This window comes from Dendrobium catenatum, unplaced genomic scaffold (assembly GCF_001605985.2).
Source record: "Dendrobium catenatum unplaced genomic scaffold, ASM160598v2 original_scaffold_50655, whole genome shotgun sequence".
Classification (NCBI taxonomy): domain Eukaryota; kingdom Viridiplantae; phylum Streptophyta; class Magnoliopsida; order Asparagales; family Orchidaceae; genus Dendrobium; species Dendrobium catenatum.
Window position 1 is genome coordinate 119,647 of NW_021369109.1, and position 25,884 is coordinate 145,530.

Consider the following 25,884-nt stretch of genomic DNA (forward strand, 5'->3'; position numbering starts at 1 on the left):
CCCACTAGCACCTTTAATTCTAAAGAAAAGATAAATCATAACCTAAAGGAAAAATAATGTATTAAAATAAGATAGTACCACGAAGCGCGTTATCCACTCCTAGCTCATCTAATCATATGGAAAGTAAGAATCCTAACCTAGAGAAAAAGAAAACTGGATTAAACTAGGATGGTGCAATAAAGGGCGTTATCCACCACTCACACGTCAAGTCCTATGGAAAAGAAGAATCCTAACCTAAAGGAAAAGAAGTTAGATTAAAATAAGGATGATGCCACGAATGACGTTATCCACCAGTAGCATTTTTAATCGTAATGAAAGGTAAAATCTTAACCTATAGAATAGAATATAGGACTAAACAAGATTTGTGCCACGAAGTGCGTTATCCATCACTAGCACGTCTAATCCAACGGAAAGGAAGAATCCTAAAAAATGAAAAGAAAACGTGATTAAACTAGCATGGTGCCACAAAGGGTGTTATCCACCACTAACACGTCATATCCTAAGGAAAGGAATAATCCTAAAATAAATAAATTGAAAAATGGATTAAACTAAGATGGTACCATGAAGAGTGTAGTCCACTACAAGTGCGTCTAATCCCAAAGAAAGAAAAAATCATAAACTAATGAAAAAGAAAAATGGATTAAACTATGAAGATGTCCACCCCTAATATGTCTAATTTTACATAAAGAAAGAATCTTAACCTAAAGAAGAAAAAAAAATGGATTAAACTACGATGGTTCCACAAAGGGCATTATCCACCACTACACGCCTAATCCAAAGGAACGGAAGAATCCAAACCTAAATGAAAAGAAAATTGTATTAAACGAATATGGTTCCACGAATGGCAATGTACACGACGAGCACGTCTGATCTTACAAAAAGGAAGAATCACAACCTAAAGGAAAAGAATATTGAATTAAACTAGGATGGTGTCATGAAGGGCATTGTCCACCACCAGCATATCTAATAATTAGGAAATGAAGAATTCTATCGTAAAGGAAAAGATAACTTGACTAATACTAGGATAGTGCCACAATGGTCATCATCCCTACTAGCACTTTTAATCCTAAGAAAATAAAAAATTCTAATCTAAGTAAAAAAAAAAAGAATTAAACTAGGATAGTGACATGAAGCATGTTATCCAACCCTAGCTCGTCTAATCTTACAAAAAGGAAGAATTCAAATTAAAAAAGAAAAGAAAACTGGATTAAACTAAGATCATACCACGAAGGGCATTTTCCACCACTAGCATGCGTAATCCTAAGGAAAGGAATAATCCTAATATAAAGAAAAAGAATTTTGAATTAAACTTCTATGGTGCAATGAAGGGCAATGTCCACCGCTAGGATGTCTAAACCTACGAAGAGAAAGAATCCTAACCTAAAGGAAAAGAATATTGGATTAAACTAGAATGGTGCCACAAAGGGCATTGTCCACCACTAGCACGTCTAATTCTAATGAAAGAAAAATCCTAATCTAAAGGAAAAGATAACTGGATTAAAACTAGGATGGTGCCACAAATGGCGTTATCCACCACTAGCATCTTTAATCTGAGGGAAAATAAAAATCCTAACCTAAAGAATATTGGATTAAACTAGGATAGTGCCACGAAGCGCGTTATCTACCCCTAGCTCATCTAATCTTAAGAAAAGTAAGAATTCTAGCCTAGAGGTAAAGAAAATTTGATTAAACTAGGATGGTGTCACGAAGGCCATTGTCCATGATTAACTTGTCAAATCCTATGAAAATGAAGAATCATAACCTAAATGAAAAGAAAACTAGATTAAATGAGTATGGTGCTATGAAGGGTATTGTACACGACTAACAATCTAATCCTACGGAAAGGAAGAATCTAAACATACCGGAAAAGAAAACTAAATTAAACTAGGATGGTACCACGAAGGGCATTGTCCACCACTAGCACGTATAGTCCAGATGAAAGGAATAATCCTAACCTAAAGGAAAAGAAATCTGGATTAAACTAGGATGGTGCCACAAAGGGTATTATCCACCACTCGCACGTAAAATCTTATGAAAAGGAAGAATCCTAACCTAATGGAAAAGAAGAAAGATTAAAATAAGGATGGTTCCACGAAGGGCGTTATCCACCATTAGCACTTTTAATCCAAAGGAAAGGTAAAATATTAAAGTATAGTAATAGAAAACTGGATTAAATTAGGATGATACCACGAAGTGCGTTATCCACCACAAGCACGACTAATCCTACAGATAGGAAGAATCATAATAAAACGGAAAAGAAAACGTGATTAAACTACGATGGTGCCACAAAGGACATTATCAACCACTTGCAAGTCATATCCTAAGGATAGGAATAATCCTAAAATAAAAGAAATGAAAGCTACATTAAACTAAGATGGTGCAACGAAGCGTGTTGTCCTTTACTAGCGCATCTAATCCTAACGAAAGGAAAAAATTTTAAACTAAAGGAAAAGAAAACTAAATTAGATTAGGATGGTGCCACGAATGGCGTTATCCACCACTTGCACATCTAATCATTAATAAAGGATGAAAGCTAACTTAAAGGAAAAGAAAATTTGATTAAACTTGGATGGTGCAACAAAAGGGCGTTATTTACCACAAGAAAGTCTAAATTTAAGGAAAGAAATAATCTTAACATAAAAGAAAAGAAAACTGGATTTTTAATCCTAACGAAAGGAAGAATACTAACATAATTGAAAAAAAACTAGATTAAATTAAGATGGTGCCACAAAGGGCATTATCCACCCCTAGTTCCTCTAATCCTACGAAAATGAGGAATCTTAACCTTTAAAAAAAAATTGGATTAAACAATTATGGTGCCACGAAGGGCTTTATCCACCATTTGCTTATCTAATCCTAATGAAAGTAAAAATCCTAACCTAAATGAAAAGAAAATAGAATTAAACTAGTATGGTGCTATGAAGGGCATTATACATGACTAACACGTCTAATCCTATGAAAAGGAAGAATCCTAAGCTAGAGAAAAAGAATTTTGATAAAACTAGGATGGTTTCATGTAGGTATTTTACATCACTAGCGCGTATAATCCTAAGAAAAAGAAGAAACATATCCTAAAGGAAAAGATAACTGGATTAAAACAAGAATGGCGCCACCAAGGTTTAAAATTGTGTAAATAAGCCTCGAGGCATTTGTCGTCCGTGAGGCGAGGCGTAAGCCTCATGAACGAAGAATTGCGTATATAATAATTAAAGTATTCTAGTATGTAAATAACAGTATGAGTTTATCATGTAAATTCTAATTAAAGTATTCATGTTAATTGTTATATACACACACACACACACACACACACACACATATATATATATATATATATATATATATAGCACATAAGAAATTGTGAGATATATTTATTTGCTTGTTATGCTACATAACTAGTGGATGTGTGTGATGTGGTACTAGTGGATGTGCCCACTTGATCTGCTTCACCCCTCAAGATATCCACACTTAGATCCTCTAGCTGCATATCTGATAATGACAAATCTGTCTCATCATCTATGAACCACTCATTATTAGACGTCACATCATCACACACCAAAAGATCATCATCATCCTTCAACCCCTTGTTCCTCAACCTCCTGTCTCTCAACCTCTTGTTGTATATAATATACACAAGAGAGTTCATTCTGAGTATTGAAAGTCAATTTCTTCTCTTCATTTACACTTGACTATATGTACTCTAGTTTCGCTCACACCAAGAGGAAGAACAAGTGAGGCACAAAACTCTAACTGCAAAACTCTGTAACTCAGGGGTGGAATCACCAAATTGGATCCACCATTAGACAATTTTTAAGAAGAAAAATGATAATCAAAATAATTTAAAGTGCTTTGCATGTATGATACTTTGCAAAAATAAGTTTACCAGAAGAGCGTTTGACAATAGTAGATTTTGATGCTTACAGACAAAAAAAAATCTCTATTCTGAAATATAACAAGTTCTAAATTTGCAAGCTCTTTGACGGTCTGGTCCGATATTAGTCGCTCCATGCAATGATACAAGCCAAGTTTCACCTCTGAATTTGAGGATTTTCTCTCTGAATATTGAAATTGAAGATTGAGATAATACACCGCTACATATAGATGGTGGTGTCACCGGACCTCCCACCGAGCATCAATGATAATTCAAATCTCTCTATAACTTGCCTCCTCTCCTCCCAAGTTATGTGCAATCAACTCATTTGCCTCATCCATTGCATTATATATAAAACTCATGATTGGTTTCTTCTCGACATAAACTAAACGTAAAACTTGTTCTAAGGGTCTTATGCTTAATATGGCATAGGTCACACTTGCCCAAAATTTATCATTTAGAATCAGCCTTCGTCTTTCCTTCCCCTCAGATTTCTTTCCCCACGCATAATTAATCAATTTTGTAGATGTAAACATGGCTTCAAGAGGTTGCCTAACATCCAGCATGCTCTGTAGTGTCAAATAAGATGTGGCAAACATGTAGAATAAACTTGTATTATAAATTGAAAAAGTTTTGCAGTGCACAAATGTAATAATGAACCTAGTGGTAGCAGGGTGAATGATTTCCTTCTTCCAGAACTTTCTCGTTAAGGCTAAGACCCATGAATGGTTGTACATGAACTTTGTAATCATCTTCACCCTAAAAAGGGTGCTCTTGTGTCAAGGTAGATCACCAAGTTCCTCCAATATGAGATCAATACAGTGCGTCGTGCAAGGGGTCCAATAGAGGTGTTTCCTCTTCTCCAACATTTGACCAGCTGCTTTGTATGCACTTGCATTGTTAGTCACAACCTGAACAACCAATTGCTCCCCGATCTCCTCAACATCCCCATCTAATAAATTAAAAAATGAAATCAGCATTTTTAACCTCATCTGAAGCTTTAACTGATCGTAAAAACACTGTGTCATAGGGATTGTTTACAAAGAATATTAATCAAGCTCCTGCTCTTCATGTCAAACCATCCATTTGACATAATGGAAACAACAGTCTCACTTCATGTCTGTTTAATCTCATCAATACTCTGCTCTGTGTTCTACAGCTCCTTCAAAATCCATGATCACAAATCGTACATGAAAGGTTCCTTTAACCCTCTCTCATACAATCCTACTTATCGCAACATATTGAAGTAGGCTGGCGATGTCGCAACATTAAATGAAATGGCATTCTCAAAAAAAAAAAAAATTCCAATATCCATGCAAACTTGATGTTTACCCTCTCGGGTATCAGCCGCATGCATCATTAGTGTTTGTCCTCTATCCTCTCCTGGATTTATCATATACTGGTCCATAGGACACAGCGCACCTCTATTATGTATAGTAGAAGAAGAGCCATTTCCACTCTCGCTCCCATAGTAAGCACCTTATTTGACCCTTTCATTAAATTGCTCATGTTGTAAATGTTTTACCATGATACTCTTCTTCATGTAAGAAGTAATTTCATCTTTCACCTTATCCGGCACATTTGCACATGGTGCTACATTTTATGAGAGCCAGATAAATGTTTCTTCAAGCGAGTAACTCCACCCTTCACCACTTTATCACAAAAATTGCATTCCAAATACACGTAAGTCTTTTCACCGCCTCCTACGTCAACCTATATATTGTACTTCCAAGAAGGGTCCCTCCGCAATGATGTATTACACTTTTCTCACCCTTAACCATATTTCTTAAAGCACAAATGCAAAATAAAATAAAAAATCTCAAAAAAAATAAAACCCTAAATTTTCAATAAGTTGAAATATCATACCTTTAACTAAAAAAAAGCCCTAAGACCGGTTGAAGAAGTGTCATAGAGGGCAGTTGGACACAAGAGCCTCACCGGCATGAGACGATGCCGGCGGGAGAGGCGGCGGAATCTTGCAGATAAGTCGGGATCTGGATCTTGCGGGAGAGCTGCCGCGGGAGTGCTTCATTTGGTTCGGCTTGGACCGGTAGAAGGAAGAAGAAAAGAGCTTTTTTATTATAAACTTAAGTGAGTGGGACCCTATCATAAGGCATACGCCTCAGCCAAATTGTGCAATAGCGCAATTGAGGCGTAAGCCTCAGCAAACCCCAAAATTTCTTAGGCAATATGGTGCATGGGTCCAAATTGCATAGCAATTTTAAACTATAGGTGCCACGAAGGGCATTATCCTTCACTAGCACTTTTAATGTTAAGTTAAAATCCTAATCTAAAGGAAAAAAAATAGATTAAAATTAGGATAGCACGAAGCGCATTATCGAATCCTAGCTCATCTAATCCTAAGGAAAGTAAGAATCCAAACTTAAAGAAAAAAAAAATTGAATTAAACTATGATAGTTCCACGAAGGGCGTTATCCACCACTAGCATGTCAAATCCAATGGAAATGAAGAATCCAATCCTAAATGAAAAGAATAGATTAAACTAGTATGGTGGGTGTTGTACACGACTAGAATGTCTACCACTAGCACATCTAATCCTAAGAAAAGAAAGAATTTTAACCTTAAGAAAATGAACACTAGTTTTAAACTTTGATAGTGCCATGAAGTGCATCATCCACAACTAGCATGTTTAAACCTAAGATAAGGAAGAATCCTAGCCTAAAAGAAAAGAAATTTGGACTAAAAAAAGTTTGGACCCACGAAGGGAGTTATCCATCTCTACCATTTCTGATGAGGGCATCGACAGGAGATTCCGGCGCGTCTATCAAAGGCGACACCGGTGATCGACGGCTATGATGGATAGCCTTTACTACTGATGACTTATTGTATCTGCAGTTCTTACACTACTTGTTGTTTTTCTAGTTTTTCTTATTTTACCCTTGTGGGTATTAGTTTGATCTTGTAGCCCCATGGGCATTTTGGTCTTTTGCATTTACTTTCATTTGGAGCCTATTTATATGGCCCTTGTATCATGTATGAGCTATTGAATTATTGAATGAAAATTTGTTTTGTGTTCTCTTTGTGAGTGACACTCTTTGGATCTCTTTGTGAGTTCTTCTAGAGATCTCTTAGTGAGTTTTCGAGGTCGTTACATGCAACCTTCATCTTCTCTACCCAAATCTCTCGCAAGCAATAGTCAACCGTTGGAAGGAACCAAAATTTTCGTGAGCATTTTCACCATTGGAGCCCTCTCCGCCGGCCACCCTAGTCCCGCCGGCCGGCCTCCCTCCCTCTCCACCACTTCTCCCCGTCTCCTTCCCCCAATTCCTCATTGAAATTTGATTTTCAAATTTCACTTTCTTTCCAAATTTTGAAATTCTATTTATGGAAAGTTTTTGAATGAATCCAAATATGAAATTACATGAAATTGGAATTATTTTCAAACTTTCCTAGTCATCAAATTCTATTTGGAAACCTCCCTCCCTCTCTCTCCAATCTCCTCTCTCCTTAGCCATGCCGCCGGCCCCCTATGGGGGATTCCATTAATTACCCCATTAACTCCCTAATCCTATTTGAAATTCAAATTAGGATCAAATATTTTTCCCTCCACTTATACTAAAACTGAGAAAATTTCAGTTTTTTTTATTCCCTAATCCCCTCTCTTCCTACCGCCGGCACCCCTTAACCTCTCCCTAATTGATTTTTTTCATTTAATGCCTTGATTACATTAATTGGAAATTCAAAATCCCTAATTCTTCCCTCCCAATTTCATCAAACTGAAATTAAACTTCAGTTTTGGTTTCAAGCAAACCCGCCCCTCACCTTTGCTCTACCGCCGGCCCTCCTCTTCCTTCTCCAAGCCGCCGCCCCTTTCTCCTTCCCATTGGAGATCTTCTTGCGGCGACCACCCATTTTCACTTACAAGAATGCATGGACGAACCCGAGTGAAATTTTGGGTTTGAGTACGACAACCAAGGAAGAGTTAACATCCTCCGCTCACCCTTCTTCGACGTAGGCTTTGATTTCGACGATACCGTCGAAGAATATATGGATCGGATTCTACCAACATTAGTGGATTCCATCGACGACCACTTTTCCGTCTACACGTGGATCATTAAAGGTCGTCCTTCCGCGCCGCCTCCACCTCCACCTCCGAGCTCCTTCTCCGTGGTGACGATCCTTGGCTCCTCCCTTCTCGTGGCAACCTCACTACTAGCTTGGACGATCTTCCGCCGCTCAACCTAGTTCCGTAGGAAAGAGAGAAGAGGCCTCATGGTGAACAACTCTGTATTAATCGTGGGATTCCATTTACTAGCTTTTAACTTTATGTTTTCCTTTGTATTTTCTTAAATAGTTTGGTTCTCTCCTTGTAATTCCTTTGCCTAAACAAAGTTAAACACTACGACTTCTTGTAACCAAATTCAATTTGAATCATGATTATATAATTGGTTGAGCTAGTGTTTAAATCTTCTTTTTAATCTTGTGTAACTCAATTCATGCATCATATCAATATCTAATCCTCCTAAGGAAAGAAAAAATTTTAACCTAAAGGAAAAAAAAATTGATTAAACTAGAATGGTGCTTCGAAGGGTGTTATCCCCCACTAACGCGTCTAATCCTCACGAATAGAACAATCTTAAGCTAAAGGAAAAGAAGACTGTATTAAACAAGGATGGTTGCACTAAGGGCATTTTCAACCGCAAGCACGTCTAATCTTATGAAAAGGAAGAATCCTAATGTAATAGAAAAGAATAATGGAATAAACTAGGAAGGTGTCATTAAGGGCATTATCCACCACTGGGAAATCTAATCCAAAGGAAATGAAAAATCCTAACATAACTGAAAAAATAAATTGGATTATACTAGTATGGTGTCATGAAGGGCATTGTCCACAACTAGCACATTTAATCCTTAGGAAATGAAGAATTCTAACCTTCATAAAAAAAATTGAATTAAACTAGCGTGGTGACACGAAATGGTGTTGTGCATAACAAGAATGTCTAATCTTACAAAAAGGAAGAACCCTAACATAAAGGAAAAAAAAGTGGGTTAAACTGGTATGGTGACATGAAGGGCATTGTCCACCACTAGTACGTTTAGTCCTAAGAAAATGAATAAACCTAACCTAAAGGAAAAGAAAATTGGATTAAACTAGGCATGTGCCACGAAGGGCGTTATCCACCACTCACTCGTCTAATCTTAAGGACAGAAAAAATCATAACGTAAAGGAAGAGAAAACTAGATTAAAACTAGGAAGGTGTCAAGAAGGATATTATCCACCATGCACTTTTAATCGTAAGGAAAGGTAAAATCCTAACCAAAATAAAAAAACTAGATTATATTAGGATGGCGCCACGAATGGCATTATCCACCACTAGCACGAATGGTATATTCGTGCTAGTGGTGGATAAGAAAAGGTAAAATCTTAACCTAATGGAAAAGAAAAATGGATTAAACGAGGATATTGCTACGAATGGTATATTCACCACTAGCACGTCATATCCTAAGGAATTGAAAAATTATATCCTTAAGAAAATAAAAAATAGATAAAAACTTGGATGGTATCATGAAGAGCATTATCCACAACTATCACATCTAATTTTAAGGAACAGAAAATGCTAACCTAAAAAAAATGATAATTGGATTAAAATAGGGAGTAGCACGAAGGACGTTATCCACCATTAGCACGTCATATCCTAAGGAAAGGAAGAATCATAACCTAAAGAAAATGAAAACTGGATTAAACTATGATGGGGCCACGAAGGGCATCATCCACCACGAACACTTTTAATCCTAAGGAAAGATAAAATCCTAACCAAAGTAATAGAAAAATGGATTAAATTAGGATGATGTCACGAAGAGCTTTATCCACCACTAGCACATCTAATCTTGCAGAAAAAAAGAATCTCAACCTAATGGAAAAAAATGGATTAAATCAGGATATAGCTATGAATGGTATTATCCACCACTAGCACGTCATATCCAAAGGAAAAGAAGAATTCTATCCTTAAGGAAATAAAAACTGGATAAAAACTTGGATGGTGCCATGAAGAGCATTATTCACCACTAGCACGTCTAATCTTAAGGAAAGAAAAATCCTAACCTAAATAAAATGATAATTGGATTAAAATAGGAAGTAGCACGAAGGGCGTTATCCACCACTAGCACATCATAACCTAAGGAAGAATCATAACCTAAAGGAAATGAAAAAATGGTTAAACTATGATGGGGCCACGAAGGGAATTGTCTACCACTAGCACGTCTAATCCTAGCCTAAAGGGAAAGAAAATTGGATTAAACTAGGATGGTGCAATCGTGCAATGAAAGGCATTATTCACCACTTGCACGTCTAATCCTTAGGAAAGGAAGAATGCTAACCAATAGGAAATTAAAACTAGATTAAACTAGTATGATGCCACGAAGGGCATTGTCCACGACTATCATATATATTCCTATGGAAAGCAAGAAACCTAATCTAAAGTAATTCTAACCTAAAGGAAAAGAAAACTAAATTAAAACTAGGATGGTGCCACGAGGGCATAGTCCACCACTAGCACGTCTAAACAAAAAGAAGAATCCTAACCTAAAGTAAAAGAAAACTGGATTAAATTAGGATGGTGCCACGAAGGGCATTGTCCATCCCTAGAACGTATAATCCTATAGAAAGGTAAAATCCTAACCTAAAGAAAAAAATGGATTAAACTATGATTGAGCCACGAATGGCGTTATACATCACTTGAATATCTAATCCTTAGGAATGAAATAATGTTAGCCTAAAGGAAAACGGCTAGATTAAACTAGGATTGTGCCACGAAGGGCATTATCCAGCACTAGCATGTATAACTCAAAGGAAAGATATAATGTTAACCTAAAGGGAAAGAAAATTGTACTAAAACTAGGATGGTGCTACGAAGGTTTTTAGGCACCACTAGCATGTCTAATCCTGAGGTAAGGAAAATCCTAACATAAAGGAAAAAAAAATTGGATTAAACTAGGATGGTACCACGAAGGCATTATCAACAATTAGCACGTCTAATTCTAAAGGAAGGAAAAATCCTAACCTAAGAATAAAAAGAAAACTAGATTAAACTAAGATGATGCCACAAAGAGTGTTATCCACCACTTTCACGTCAAATGCTTAGGAAAGGAAGATTGCTAACCAAAATGAAAAGAAAACTGGATTAAATTAAGATGATGCCATGAAGGGCGTTATTCACCACTAACACGTCTAATTCTACAGAAAAAAAGAATGCTAACCTAAAGGAAAAAGAAACAAGATTAAACCTGGATGGTGCCACGAAGGATGTTATCCACCACTAATATGTCTAATCTTACGAAAAGAAAGAATCATAACCTAAATGAAAAAAATACAGGATTAAATAAGGATGATGCCACGAAAGATGTTGTCTACAATTAGTACGTCTAATCCTAAGAAAATAAAGAATCATAACCTAAAGAAAAAAAAACTATATTAAAATAGGATGGTGTCAAAAAGGACTTTATCCACCTAAACGAAAATTAAAGAACTTAATCCTAAGGAAAGGAAATATCCTGACCTAAAGGAAAATTAAACTGGATTAAAATTAGGATGGTAACATGAAGGACGTTATCCACCACTAGTACGTCTAATCCTAAGAAAAAGAAAATACTATTCTAAAGGAAAAGAAAACTAGACTAAACGATGATGTTGTCACAAGGGCGTTATCAACCACTAGCACGTCAAATCCTAAAGAAAGGAACATCCTAACCTAAAATAAAAGAAAATTGTAATAAACTAGAATGATACCCGAAGGGCGTTATTCACCACTAGCACATTTAATCCTAGGGAAAGGAAGAACCCTAACTTAAAGAAAAAGGAAACTAGACTAAAACATGGTTGGTGTCACTAAGGGAGTTATCCACATGCATATCTAATCCTAAGAAAAGAAAAAACCCTAAACTAAAGGAAAAGAAAATTTGATTAAACCATGATAGTGCCTCGAAGTGCGTTATCCCCCACCAGCATGTCAAATCCTAAGGAAAGGAATAATCTTAACCTGAAGGAAAAGAAGATTGGATTAAATTAGGATGGTGCCACAAAAGCCGTTTTCCACAACAAGCTTGTCTAATCTTATGGAAAGAAAAAATCCTAACGTAATGGAAAAGAAAATTAGATTGAAAAAAGATGGTTCCATGAAAGAAGTTATCCACCACCAACACAACTAATCCTAAGGAATTAAAGAATCTTAACTTAAAATAAAAAGAAAAGTAGATTAAAATAAAACGATGCCAGGAAGGACATTTTCTACCACTAGCACATCTAATCCTAAGCCAAGAAAGTATTCTAACATAAATGAAAAAGAAACTTGGTTAAACTAGTATGGTGTCACATAGGGCATTGTACATGATTAGAATGTCTAATCCTACATAAAGGATGAATCCTAACCTAAAGAAAAATTGTATTAAACTAGGATAGTGCCACGAAGGGCATTATCCACAACTAACACGTCTTGTAAAACCCAAAAAATGTCAATTTAGACCTTGCACGCTTTTCAAAGCGCCGAAATGAGTTTTCAGTGAAAATTTAAGATTGTCAGATTTTGACGGGAATAATTTTATAAAATTCTACGCGAAATTCTAAGAAATTTGGTATATAAAACTTATATTTAATTTTGCTTAATTTAGGACTTAAAATTTATTGAAGTCTCATAATTCCAATAGTACCCCTATGCATTATTAAGGCTTAGAGAGTTTAAGTGAGGGCATTTTTTGTCTTTTGGCCATCTAAGGGAGTTAAAGGGGCTCGGCCGAACAAACGAATCCGAGAGGAAGGGCGTGCGGAAGAGGAGCGGCGGGAGGCTTGGGCGGCGGCTCCGGCGGTGGTTTCCAGCGGTCGGCTTTGAGGGAAATTGTAGAGGAGACTAAGGAGAGACTGAGGTATGATTTATTTAAGCATTTCTTCATTTTCCCGCATTGTTTTCTTAAGGAAGAAATTTTAGGGTTTTGTGGAGACATTGAAATTTCTTTAAGAACTTAAGAGGAAAGATCTATGAAATGATTTTATGCATGAGAATGTGTTTTTCTCCAAGAATTTTTAGGGTTTCTAAAATTAGGGTTTTTCTCAAATGTTGATTTTTAGGAAATCTTTTAATAAAGTTTGTTCCTAAGAGGGTTGTGGGAGTGTTCTAATGATGAAATTTTGATATTTTTCTTAAAATGCTAATTTTTATAATTTTAGTTTAATTTAAATCCGAAAATAGAATTAATTTTAAATTAATTTAGGTTTAGAGTAAAGGGTTATTTTGGTTAAAATATATAATTATGCAAAATATTGAATTTTTAGAATATGGAGAGAGAGAGAGGGAAAGAGAGAACCTAGAATAGTTTAGAAAGAGAAGATTTTGTTTTAAATTATTTTGTAGATTTTAAAAATGAGAAATTGATACTTATAGGTGATTAATCATTGTGACATCTAAGGAAGAAGGACTAGCAAGGGAATCAAATTCCAAACTTCTGTAAGTATGCACGGTTATTTAATTACAGTAATGTTTCTTGTTTCTCACATGTTATATGATTTGATAGACCAATCATGTTTATTTAATTTTATCAAATGAATGATTATGAAAATTTCATGTACATTTTATGGCCTTATATGATAAAATTTATGTTATATGAAATGAAATGATATGAGTGTTATATTGAATGCTTGTATGTGCATGCTGAAATGATGGAGCTCACCCCCTGATGGTACTAGCTGGAGACGCTGTACTCATGTACGTTAAAATGATAAAGGATATGAAAAAGGAAATGGTAAAGGAGTACCTTTATGGTACTAGACGGTGGCTCCTGTGACGATTGTAATATATACGAAAAGAGAAAGTTATGAATAATGATAAGGATATGGAAATGAATTATGAAACGATATGATTTTATGATTTATGTTTATGTTTAATGTTATGTTTATATGAGGCAAATAATGTTATATTCAAATGAAATTGGCATTTAGCATATTATTCAATTTTCCATGATTACTGCAGTTGAGAATTGTGTTTTACTTACTGAGCTTCGGCTTAATGTTAGTTATTAACATTTTTCAGATAAATTTAAGTAAATAAAAAATGATTAGATAGGTGGCAATGTTTATCGTAGGAGAGGAGCGCCAGAGGAAAGGTAATTTTATAGTTATGCTTACTTTTATGTTTATGTGATTTCAATTTGATGTTTTAGAGGCTCTTTCAAATGTTAAAATGATAGTTTTATGAATTAGATATAATTTTACCGTCCGACCTCTGTTCCCACCTCGCCTACGCGAGCTCACCGGCCGAGCCGTGACACGTCTAATCCTAAGAAAATAAAGAATCCGAACAAAAAGGAAAAGAAAATTGGATTAAACTAGGATTGTGCCACGAAGGGCGTTGTTCACCACTAGCTCATCTAATCCTAAGGAAATGAAGAATGCTAACATAAGGGAATCAAATACTGAATTAAAACAAGGATGGTGCCACCAAGGGCATTATCCATAACTAACACTTTTAATCCTGCAAAAAGATAAAATCCTAACCAAAGTAAAAGAAAATTGGATTAAATTAAGATGGTGCTACGAAGGACGTTATCCACCACTAGCATGTCTAATCCTGTGAAAAAGATGAATCTTGACTTAATGAAAAAGAAAAATGGTATTTTCCACCACTAATACGTTTTATCCTAAGAAAATGAAGAATCATAACCTAAAGGAAATAAAAACTGGCTTAAAACAAGAATGATGCCACGAAGAGCATCATCCACCACAAGTATATTTGATTTTAAGGACAAGAAAATCCTAACCTAAAGGAAACAAAAATTAGATTAAATTAGGACGGTGCGACGAAGGGTATAATTCACCACTAGCACGTCATATCCTAAGGAAATGAAGAATCCTAACCTAAACAAAATGAAAACTTGGTTAAACTTTGATGAGGCCACAAAGGGCATTATCTAACACTAGCACGTGTAATCCTAAGAAAAGAAAGAATCCTAGTCAAAAGGAAAATAAACTGGATTAAACTAGTATGGTTCCACGAAGGCGTTATCCACCACTTACACGTCTAATCCTTAGGAAAGGATGAATGCTAACCAAAAGTAAAATAAAATTGGATAAAACTAAGATGGTGACACAATGGGAGTTATTCACCACTAGCATATCAAATTTTAAGAAAAGAAACAATGCTAACATAAAGGAAAGGAAAACTAAATTAAAACTAGGATAGTTCCACAAAGGACATGGTCCACCACTAGCACGTCTAATCTTAAGGAAATGAAGAATCCTAACCTAAAGTTAAAAAAAAATGGATTAAATTAGGATGGTGCCACGAAGGGTGTTGTCCAACACTAGAACATCTAATCCTAGGAAAGGTAGAATCCTAACCTACAGAAAAGAAATTTGGATTAAAGTAGAATGGCGTCACGAAGGGCGTTATGCACGACATAAACATCTAAACCTTAGGAAAGGAAAAAATGTTAACCTAAAGGAAAAGAAAACTAGATTAAACTAGGATGGTATAAAATTGGATTAAAATTATGATGGTGCCACAAAGGGTTTTAGGCACCACTAACACGTTTAGTCCTAAGGAAAGGAAAATCCTAACTTAAAGAAAAAGAAAACATGATTAAACTAGGATGGTGCCAAGAAGGACATTATCCAAAACTAACACATATAATTCTAAGGAAAATAAGAATCCTAACAAAAGTGAAAGAAAACTGGATTAAACTATGATAATGCCACAAAGGGCATTATCCACCACTTGCAAGTCAAATCCTTAGGAAAGGAAGATTGCTAACCTAAAGAAAAAGAAAATTGGATTAAATTAGGATGGTGCCATGAAGGGCATTATTCACTACTAATACGTCTAATTCTAAGGAAAGAAAGAATGTTAACCTAAAGGAAACTAAAATTGAATTAAACTACGTTGGTGCCACGAAGAGCGTTGTCTATCACTAGCACGTCTAATCCTACGGAAAGGAATAATCATAACCTAAAGGAAAAGAAAATTTGATTAAACTATGATAGTGCCACGAAGGGCATTGTAAGCACTATCCTGCAAAGTCCCAGGGATAGGAAGAAAACTAACCTAAAGAAAAAGTAAAGAAAATATCAAATTCCAATTGATTGTAGAAGCGAGAGATTTTATCATAAATATTTAATTTTATTATTATGAAAGTTTGATCTACATGACAGAGCAATAATTTACATTTTTCCTAAACAATTATTAACTGAAATAAAATGCAGGAAATATAAAAGTGCAAAAAAAATACGCTAGAGATTTTTACAATGATTCGGTCAACTTTTACCTACGTTCACTCCCTAGAATCCTCCACTATGAGTATTGCACTAACACTAAGTGACTCTCCTTTTACTTCCTCAACAAGGCAAAGAAGCCCTTACAGACTCACTTTCAACAAACATTTGATGCGGCGGAGTATCGGACTCTATGTCACCCACCAAATGATGGCAGCGAACCTTGACTTATTTTTTTCCCTCCTTAAGAAGGCAAAGAGTCTCAGATCCTTTTTATCCTACTTGAAGAAGACAGAGAACCTTGAGGATATGACTAAGAAGCCTCTCCCCCTATAAAGCTGCCAAAAGATACCAAATTCATAGGAGGAGCAAGGGTTCAGCTAGCCCGGAGCAACCGTGTGACCCCTCAAACTACTTCTCCCTCATGCTCAAGCTCACCTACTCCCTCTCTCAAACTCTGATTTTCTTCTAAAAAGCTTTTCTCTCAAAGTTCCCCTTCTTCAGTCACACGTTCCTCTCTTAAATTTCATGGAAATCTTAAAACATAGTTTAAGTATTAGGCTTCAAGAAATCCTAAAAATTCAAGATAATCATGATTATTCAAATAGTATGATTTGGGTTCATATAATATGATCAGTTCAAAACTAGCCTCGTCTAGTACAATGTAAACAATCGTTCAAACGAACTATTCAAATTTTATGAGCACAATGTACAATACGATCAATAGACAATCAATAGATCGTCCTGTACGATCTATTTTATTTTCTCTATTAGTACAGTACGATTCCTGGGACAACTGAAAATCGTCTTTATTAATCATCACGTACAGCTCTCTTCGTACAATACATCTTCGTACAATACAGTTAGTTGATTTTAAGTAGGTCGTCCACTATAATATGAACATCGTACCATATGATTAGTCCAACAATCATTGTTTCATTTGGTACGATCTTTGAGATAACCAAATTTTGTCTCTACTAGGGTTTTCAAATCATAACGAATCGTACAGTACGATCTAGACCGTACAGTATTATTAATTTACATAAATTAATTTTTCAATTAGTCATTAAGTCCATTATTTATATACTAATTATACTGTATTATTATATCTCCCTTGGCTACATTAACTCTTATAAAATGGTGCATAATGTCTATATGCTTGGTGCGGAAGTGTTGAATTGGATTTTTGGATATGCAAATAGCACTAGTGTTGTCACACGTAAATGGAATGACTCCTGCAGGTAGTCCAAGATCTAAAAGTTATTACTTTAGCGATAAAACTTGCGCAATAGAACACCCTACTACTATATATTTTGTCTCAGCTGTTAAAAGGGCTACCGATTTTTATTTTCTATTGGACCAAAATAGTAAAATATTGTCCTATGAATTGGATGGTTCCCGAAGTGTTTTTTTCTATCTACCCTACATCCTGTAAATCAGAATATAAATATCCTAAGATTTTAAAAGAAGTGTTGTGTCTAGGAAACCAGATTCCTATGATGGTGCTACGAAGGTTTTTAGGTACCACTAGCACGTCTAATCTTAAGGTAAGTAAAATCATAACCTAAATGAAAAGAAAACTATATTACACTAGGATGGTGCCACGAAGGGCATTATCCACCACCAGCATGTCTAATCCTAAGGAACGGAAGAATATTATCCTAAATGACAAAGAAAAATGGATTAAACTAGTATGGTTCCATGAAGGGCATTATGCATGACTAGCACGCTAATCCTACAAAAAGGAATAATCCTAATATAAAGGAAAATAATATTTGATTAAACTAGGATGGTCCATGAAGGGAATTATCCACCACTAGCACGTCTAATTCAAAGAAAATGAAGAATCCTACCCTAAAGGAAAAGATAATTTTATTAAAACTAGGATGGTGCCATGAAGGACATTGTACACAACTAACAAGTCTAATCTTATGGAAAGGAAGAATACAAACCTAAAGGAAAACAAAATTGGATTAAATTAGGATGGTGTCATGAATGACATTATCCACCACTAGCACGTCTAGTCCTAAAGAAAGGAATAATTCTAACCGAAAGAAAAAGAAAAGTGGATAAAACTAGGATCGTGCCATGAAGGGCGTTATCCACCACAAACACTTTTAATCCAAATGAAAGGAAAAAATCCTAACATATCTAAATAGAAAACTGGATTAAACTAGGTTGGTTTCACGAAGTGCGTTATCCATCACTAGCATGTTTAATTTTATGGAAAAGAATAATCCTAAAAAAAGGAAAAGAAAATGTGATCAAACTAGGATGGTGCCACGAATTGTGTTATCCACCACTAGCACGTCATATCCTAAGGAAGGAATAATCCTAAAATAAAGGAAATGAAAATTGGATTAAACTAAGATGGTGTCACGAAGGGTGTTGTCCACTACTAGAGTGTCTAATCCTAAGAAAAGAAAAAATCTTGACCTAAACGTAAAGACAATTGGAATAAACTAAAATGGTGTCCACCCCTAGCATGTATAATCCTACGGAAAGGAAGAATCATAACCTACAACAACAACAACAACAAGCCTTTATCCCACTACGTGGGGTCGGCTACATGAATCCTTTTTCTCCATTGTCCCCATCTATTTCACCATCACTTTGAACAATAGATCCAAGATATCTAAAACGTGTACTCTTATTAATGACTTGATCGCCCAAAGTCACAATCCCCTCACTAGGTCTATTACTACTAAAATTACACTCCATATATTCCGTTTTAGATCTACTCAAGCGAAAATCTTTAGTCTCTAATGTTGACCTCCATAATTCAAGTTTACCTTCAACTCCCTCTCTAGTCTTATCAACAAGAAGAATATCATCAGCAAAAAGCATACACCAAGGTACATCCTCTTGCAAATGTCTAGTGAGAACATCCATGACTAAAGCAAAAAGATGTGGGCTTAAGGCTGATCCTTGATGTAGCCCAACCGAAATAGGGAAATACTTGGTCAATCCACCTTGTGTTTGAACACAAGTAATAGCTCCTGCATACATATCTTTAATGATTTGAATATAAGCATTATTGACTCCTTTCTTTTCAAGAACTCTCCATATCACTTCTCTTGGAACTTTATCATATGCTTTTTCTAAATCAATAAATATCATATGTAGATCATCCTTATTTTCTCTATATTTCTCCATCAAACCTCTTAATAAATGTATGGCTTTTATAGTCGACCTACCCGGCATGAATCCAAATTGATTTTGAGAAACATTAGTATCACGCCGCAACCTATGCTCCATAACTCGCTCCCATAGTTTTAAAGTATGACACATTAACTTAATACCTCTATAATTTGCATAATCTTGTGCTTCACCTTTATTCTTAAAAATAGAAATTAACACACTCATTCTCCACTCATCTGGCATCTTTTTAGTCTTCAAAATAGTATTAAAAAGTTTAGTAAGCCATGAAATTCCTTCATCTCCTAAGCATTTCCACACTCAGGATGCAACGTGCCGACGTGGTCGGGTAGCCAGGGCCGCAGGAAACCGGGGCAGTTGGGCAAGCGAGGCAGTCGGGGCAGGCGGACAGGGCCGGTCAGAGCCTCATTCTTAGACATTTCGGGTCATTCCTGTGTTCCCGGGTCAACCCGAACTCGACCCGATTTTCTAAATGGGTCGGCTTTCCGGACCCGAACCCGATCCGCTTCGGGTTCGGGTCGGGTCCAATATTGACAGGTCTAATTAAAACTAAGATGGTGTCATGAAGAGCATTATCCCCCACTAGCACTATTAATCTCAAAGAAAGGAAAAATCTTAACCTAAAGGAAAAATATTGGATTAAATTAGTATAGTGCCACGAAGCACGTTATCCACCCTACCTCGTCTAATCCTAACGAAAGTAAGAATCCTAACATAGAGGAAAAGAAAGCTAGATTTAATTAAGATGGTTCCACGAAGGGCATTGTTAACCACTAGCAAGTCAAATCCGAAGAAAAGGAAGAATCCTAAACTTAATGAAAAGAAAACTAGATTAAACTAATATGATGCGACAAAGGGCATTATCCGCCACTAGCACGTCATTTCCTAAGGAAAGGAAGAATCCTAAAATAAAGGAAATGAAAACTAAATTAAAGTATGATGGTGCCACGAAGGGTGAGGTCCACAACTAGCACGTCTAAATCTAATGAAAGGAAAAATTCAACTAAAAGGAAAATAAAACTAGATTAAACAAGGATGGTGTCATGAATGACATTATCCACTTCATGCGCGTCTAATTCTTAGAAAAGGAAGAATGCTAACCTAAAGGAAAAGAAAACTGGATCAAACTCTTAAGGTGCAACGAATGGAATTATTCACCACTAGTATGTCTAATCCTAAGGAAATGTTGATTACTTACCTAAAAAAAAAAGAAAACTGGATTAAATTAGGATGGTGTCATGAAGGGCGTTGTCCACCCCTAGCATGTCTAATCCTACGAAAAGGAAGAATCCTAACGTAAAAGAAAAAGAAAACTAAATTACACTAGTATGGTACCATGAAGGGCATTGTCCGCCACGAGCATGTCAAATCCTATGGAAAGGAAGAATCCTACCGAAAATGAAAAGAAAACAAGATCTAACTAGTATGGTCGGCATTGTTCACGACTATAATGTCTAATCCTACGAAAAGGATGAATTCAACCTAAAGGAAAGCTGAATAAAACTAGGATGGTGTCACGAAGGGCATTGTCTACTACTAGCATGTCTAATCTAAGGAAATAAGGAATCCTAACCTAAAGGAAAAGAAAATTGGATTAAAACATGTTTGGTGCAATGAAGGGTATTATCCACCTCTAACATATCTAATCCTAAGGAAAAGAAAAATTATAACCAAAAGGAAGAGAAAATTTGATTAAACTAAGCGTTGTTCATGACTAGAATGTCTAATCCTACGAAAAGAATGAATTTTAACCTAAAGGAAAACTGGATTAAACTAGAATGGTGTCACGAAGGGCATTATCTACCAATAGCACGTTTAATCCTAAGGAAATAAGGAATAATAACATAAAAGAAAATTGGTTAAACTAGGATAGTGCCACGAAGGGCATTGTTCACCACTAGCATGTATAATCCTAAGAAAATGAAGAAACCTAACCTAAAGGAAAAGAAAATTAGATTAAACAAGGATTGTGCGACGAAGGGCATTATCCACCACTCGCTCCTCTAATCCTAAGGAAATGAAGAATACTAACCTAATGGAAGAAAAAAATAGATTGAAACTAAGATGAGGCCACGAAGGGCATTATACATCAAGGACACTTTTAATCTTAAAGAAAGGTAAAATCCTAACCAAAGTAAAAGAAAACTGGATTAAATTAGGATGGTGTCATGAAGGGTATTATCCACGACTAGCACTTATAATCCTACGGAAAAGAAGAACTCTAACTTAATGGAAAAGAAAAATGGATTAAAGTATGATAGCGCTACAAATGAATTTATCCACCACTAACACGCCATATACTAAGAAAAAGAATAATTCTATCCAAAAGAAAATAAAAACAAAATTAAAACTTCGATGGTGCCAGGAAAAGCGTTTATCTACCACTAGCACATCTAATCTTAAGGAAACAAAATCCTAACCTAAAGAAAATTAAAATTTGATTAAATTAGGATAGTGCCACGAAGGGAGTTATCTACTACTAACGCATCATATCCGAAGGAAATGAAGAATCCTAACCTAAAGAAAATGAAAACTGGGTTAAAATATGATGGGGCCACGAAGAGCATTGTCTAACACTAGCACGTCTAATCCTAAGGAAAGGAAGAATCCTAGCCTAAAGGAAATGAAAATTGGATTAAACTAGATGGTGCAATGAAGGGCATTATTAACCACTTGCACGTCTAATTCTTACGAAAAGAATAATGCTAACCAAAAGAAAATGAAAACATGATTAAACTATGATGGTGCCACAAATGTGTTTTTCACCACTAGGATGAAGGGCATTGTCCATCACTAATATGTCAAATCCTAAGGAAATGAAGAATTCTAACATAAAGGAAAAGAAAACTGAATTAAACTAGGATGGTTCCACAAAAGGTATTGTCTAGCACTAGCATGTAAAATCCTATGGAAAAGAAGAATCCTAACTAAATGAAACGAAAACTAGATTAAAGTTGTATGGTGCCACGAAGGGCATTTTACATGAAAAACAGGTCTAATCCTACGGAAAGGAAGAATCCTAACCTAAAGATAAAGAAAACTGGATTAAACTAGAATGATTCTACAAAGGGCGTTACCCACTACTCGCACGTTTAATCCTAAGAAAATGAAGAATCCAAACCTAAAAGATAAGAAGCTAGATTAAAATTAAGATCATGCCACGAAGGGCGTTATTCACCACTAACACTTTTAATCCTAAGGAAAGGTAAAATCCTAACCTATAGGAAAAGAAATTGGATTAAACTAGGATGATACCACGAAGAGCATTATACACCTCTAGAATGTCAAATCCTATGGAAAGGTAGAATACAAACCTAAAGAAAATAAAATTGGATTAAACTATGATGGTGACACGAAGAGCGTTATCCACCACCTGAAAATCTAATCCTTATAAAAGGAAGAGTGTCAACCTAAAAGAAAAGAACTGGATTAAAATAGGATGGAGCCACGAAGGGCATTATCCACCACTAGCACATAATTCTATGGAAAGATAAAATGCTAACCTAAAGGAAAAGAAAATTGTATTAAAACTAGGATGGTGCTACAAAGGTTTTTAGGCACCACTAGCTCGTCTAATCCTACGGAAAAGAGGAATCCTAACCTAAAGAAAAAGAAAATTTGATTAAACTATTATGGTCTCACGAAGGGTGTTATCTACCACTTGCTCGTCTAATCCTACGGAAAGAAAGAATCCTAACCTATGTTGCACCGATACACCTATTTATGAAGGCGTGCTGTATCTGATACACCGATACACGGATACGCCTCCGATACTCCACTGATACGTGTCGGATACACCAAAGACGTATCCAATTAAAATACTATTTAATTTTAAAAGGAAACGCGTATCCAATACACGTCCGTTGAAAAACAAAAAAGATATCCAACAACAACAACAACAACAACAACAACAACAACATCAAGCCTTTATCCCACTACGTGGGGTCAAAAAATAAAAAGAAATCCAAAAAAAAAAGATGCATCATATTTACTTCCGTGGCTGCAAGCAAAGTTCTCTCATTTCCGAGATGGATTTGAGTCTCTTGATGATATGAGAATATTATAAATTACTAATCTTTCACTTGATGAGCCTGAATTAAAAGCTATGATATTTATTGAAGATGATATAGAAGTTCAAAGACAAACCACTGAAGAAACAAATCATATCATTCCTTCTATTGAATAGTTGAAACTTTATGTGCTAGACAGTTTTATGCTTTTGTTGTTGTACTAGACATTTAATGCTTACTTATATTTTGATATTATAAGCTACAAGGCTACAAATGATGTTGTTGTCATTTTTTTTGTAAATTAAAATATTATGCTTTGATTGCTTTCTTAATTTTAATGTATGATTTATAAATTATGATGCAGTGTCCGTGCCGTACCCGTATCCTGCATTTTTAAGAATTGACGTGTCCCGTATCCGTATCGTGTCGTATCCGTGTCGCCGTATCCTTATCGGTGCAACATAGATCCTAACCTAAATGAAAAGAAAAATGGATTAAACAAGTATGATGCTATGAAGGGCATTGTACACAACTAGCATGTCTAATCCTACGAAAAGGAATAATTTTAACATAAAGGAAAAGAATTTTAGATTAAATTAGGATGGTGCCATGAAGTACATTGTCCACCAATAACACGTCTAATCCTAAGAAAATGAAGAATCATATCCTAAATGGAAAGATAATTGGATTAAAACTAGAATGGTGCAACGAAGGAAGTTATCCGCCAATAGAATTTTAATCTTAAGGAAAAGATAAATCCTAACCGAAAGGAAAAAATGGATTAACCTAGGATAGTGCCACAAAGTGCATTATCCACCCCCTTAACATAAAGGAAAAGAATTTTAGATTAAATTAGGATGGCACCATGAAGTACATTGTCCACCAATAACATGTCTAATCCTAAGGAAATGAAGAATCATATCCTAAATGGAAAGATAATTGGATTAAAACTAGAATGGTGCAACGAAGGACGTTATCCACCGCTAGAATTTTAATCTTAAGGAAAAGAAAAATCCTAACCGAAAGGAAAAAATGGATTAATCTAGGATAGTGCCACAAAGTGCATTATCCACGCCCTAGCTCATCTAATCCTAAGGAAAGTAAAAATCCTAACCTAGAGGAAAAGAAAACTGGATTAAACTAGGATAGTGCCAGGAAGGGCATTGTCCACTACTAGCACGTCAAATCCTATGAAAAGGAAAAATCCTAACCTAAATAAAAAGAAAACTAAATTAAAGTAGTATGGTGCCATGAAGGGCATTGTGCATTATAAATAGGTCTAATCCTACAGAAAGAAAGAATCCTAACCTAAAGGAAAAGAAAACTGGATTAAACTAGGATGGTTCTACAAATGGCATTATCCACCACTCGCACGTCAAATCCTAAGGAAAGGAAGAATATTAACCTAAAAGATAAGAAGCTAGATTAAAATTAAGATCATGCCACGAAGGGCGTTATTCACCACTAGCACTTTTAATCCTAAGGAAAGATAAAATCCTAACCTAATGGAATAAAAAATTGGATTAAACTAGTAAGGTGTCATGAAGGGCTTTATCGACCGTTTGCACATCTAATCATTTGGAAAGGAAGAATCCTAACAAAAAGAAAAAGGAAACTTTATTAAAATAAGATGTTGTCACAAAGGGCGTTATCCACCACTAGCATGTAAAAACCTAAGGAAAGGAAGAATTTTAACCTAAAGAAAATGAAAAATGGATTAAACTAGGATGGTGCCACGAGGGGTGTTGTCCTCCACTAGCATGACTAATCCGAAGGAAAAGAAAAATCCTAACCTAAAGTAAAATAAAATAGGATTAAATTAGGATGGTACCACGAATGTCATTATCTATCACTTGCATGTCTAATACTAAGGAAAGGAAGAATGCTAACCTAAAGGAAAAGAAAACTTGATTAAAGTAGGATGATGCAACGAAGGACATTATTCACCACTAGCACATCTAATTTTAAGAAAAGAAAGATTGTTAACCTAACGAAAAATAAATCTGGATTAAACTAGGATGATGTCAAGAAAGACGTGGTACACCACTAGTATGTCTAATCCTAAGGAAAGGAAGAATACTAACCTAAAAGAAAAGAAAATTGAATTAAATTAGGATGATTCCATTAAGGGAAAAAGTCCACCCCTAACACGTCTAATCCTACAAAAAAGAATAATCCTAACCTAAAGGAAAAGAAAATTGGATTAAATTAGGATGGTGTCACAAAGGGCATTATCCACCACTAGCATGTCTGATCCTAAGGAACGGAAGAATCCTAACCTAAATGAAAAGAAAACTGGATTAGACTAGTATTGTTCCACGAAGAGCATTGCACATGACTAGCACGTCTAATCCTACTAAAAAGAAGAATCCTAACCTAAGGGAAAAGAATATTGGATTAAACTAGGATGGTGCCACGAAGGGCAATATCCACCTTTAGCACGTTTAATTCTAAAGAAATAAAGAATCATAACATAAAGAAAAAGAGAATTGGATTAAAACTAGGATGGTGCCATGAAGAGCGTTATTCCCCACTAGCGCTTTTAATCTTAAAGAAAGGAAAATCTTAACCTAAAGGGGAAAAAAATTGGATTAAACTAGGATAGTGCCATAAAGCACATTATCCACTCCTAG

The 25,884-nt window shown here is 35.5% G+C and overlaps 1 pseudogene; it reads right to left on the reverse strand.

The window, feature by feature from the left end:
* Positions 1-7,929: 7,929 nt before the first annotated feature.
* The window catches only part of LOC114578491, an 82,931-nt pseudogene continuing 64,976 nt past the window's right edge, over positions 7,930-25,884 (reverse strand).